Source organism: Mus caroli, chromosome 3 (assembly GCF_900094665.2).
Source record: "Mus caroli chromosome 3, CAROLI_EIJ_v1.1, whole genome shotgun sequence".
NCBI classification, from domain to species: Eukaryota; Metazoa; Chordata; class Mammalia; order Rodentia; family Muridae; genus Mus; species Mus caroli.
In genome coordinates, this window is record NC_034572.1 from 82786881 (window position 1) to 82788880 (window position 2000).

At 36.2% G+C, this 2000-nt stretch overlaps 1 protein-coding gene across 31 annotated transcripts in view; it reads right to left on the bottom strand.

Moving 5' to 3' along the window:
• Ubap2l (ubiquitin associated protein 2 like) overlaps nt 1-2000 on the bottom strand; it is a 57975-nt gene that overhangs the window by 25860 nt on the left and 30115 nt on the right. The window lies entirely within an intron of this gene.

Below are 2000 nucleotides of genomic sequence, written 5' to 3' on the forward strand. Positions count from 1 at the left end.
ACCATGTGGTTGCTGGGATTTGAACTCCGGACCTTTGGAAGAGCAGTTGGGTGCTCTTCCCCACTGAGCCATCTCACCAGCCCCAATAATTTTTTTTAAAATATGATTAAAAAAACTCTCAAAAGTCTATTTGAAAGCAAGAAACTGTTGGAAAGAGATGGCCTCACACAACTAGTTACTATCAATTTCTTCTGAAAAAGAATTATTTTTATTTTTAGTTATATGTATGGTTCCTACATAAGCAGGAATGTCATCTGTGTGGGTACACACAGATGCTGAAAAGAACATCGACCCTTGGCAACAGGAGTTACAGATAGTTGTGAGATGCCCATTCTGAGTGTTCATCCTACAGAAGAGCAGCAAAAGCACCGACTGCAAAGCCATCCCTCCAGACTGCAATCAAATATTCAAGGACAAGGCATTAAAGATACAGAAAAATACCAAACATGTCACATTTATAATTTCAGCAGGATCTGAAATGAAGTTTAAGACCAGTGTGGTGTGTGTTTGTGTGTGTATATGTATGTGTGTACACACACATATACACATACATATATATGGTAAGACTGTTCAAGAAAAATGAAAAAACAAAAAGTATATATACACATGCAGACCTTACATTTAAAAAATTTAAAAAAGAAACAAACCAAAACTCCAGTTCCAAAGAAACTAACACTCTAGAATCTGGCCTCCTTGGACATCATCACACACAGGAAATAAAGTAAGCTAAGCCTATGATACAAACACTATTACATTTTAAGGAAAATTGATCCTTTAACATTTATTCTCAATGAAAAAGAATGAAGAGGGCTAGCTCAGTTACTAGAATGCTTGCCAACCATGCACAAACACTGTTATTTTATTCACAGCACCATACAAACCAGGTGATGTTGCACATACCTAAAATCCCAGTCCCTAGAAAATGTAGACTAGAGGTACTCTTCCTCTATACAATGAGTCTGAGGCCAGCCTGAGACATTATTTAACACCATACCACAACAAAAAAGTAAAAATGTGAAAGAAAAGAAACTAGTCTGGGCATGAGCACTTGCCTCTAAATCTCTGCATCCAGGAGGCAGAAAACGTGTCAAGTTGGAAGCCAGTAGGCTAGTCAATGAGTTTCAAGCTAGCCAGAGACACACAAAGAGAGTTCTCTTAAAAACAACAACAAACAACTACTGGTGTCTATTACCTTACTCACTTCCCTAAGGTCTAAGAAGATACGAGTAAGCAAATGGAAAAGATAAACATAACTAACGTGGAAGCATGACTGAATTCTAAAACGGACTAAAGGCAACCTATCAAATTCTAAAAATTAAATAATTGGGTAGAAATTTAAAACTATTTAGCTACGATACTAATATATAACAATACCAAACAAATCCAGAAACTTCTGCTTATTAGGATATTGGAGCAATTATACCACTTGTTCAATTTTAAGGAATAAGGTAATGTATGATCTGAAAATTAAAAATAAGCCAAACAGTATAGGTATCTTTTGCTACTTTTCTCCATTCCTCTTCTTTTATTTTTTCAACCCCCTAACACTAGATAGAAGAAGGATAGAGAGGAAAGTAAAGAGATCGCTGAATAAAGTAAGGGGTCAAAAGAGGGAAGATAATCGTTAGACTACCTCTGGCTGATTAGAGCTATTAAGTCTGGTACAAACTTGGGGCAAGTTTGATCTTTGCCATATGGGTATCTAATTTCTTATTATTTCTTCTTTGCACATGACTACTTAACTGAGTCCAATACCAAGCAATACCCCAACAACAACCCACCCCACCTCTTAAGGCCCTAGCAATTACGTATCCTCTAAAAAGTCCCCAGAATTCCAAACATCACACAATTAAAGACACTTTTTCCAACTAGCAAAATCACATCCCCACCAGACCAGGAGGCAAATCATAGCTATTGTGGATAATCTGAAGCAACACTGTATTCCATACCTGGATTTAAAACAAAAACATTCTTTTTTTTCTTTTTCATTTTTTTTTTTT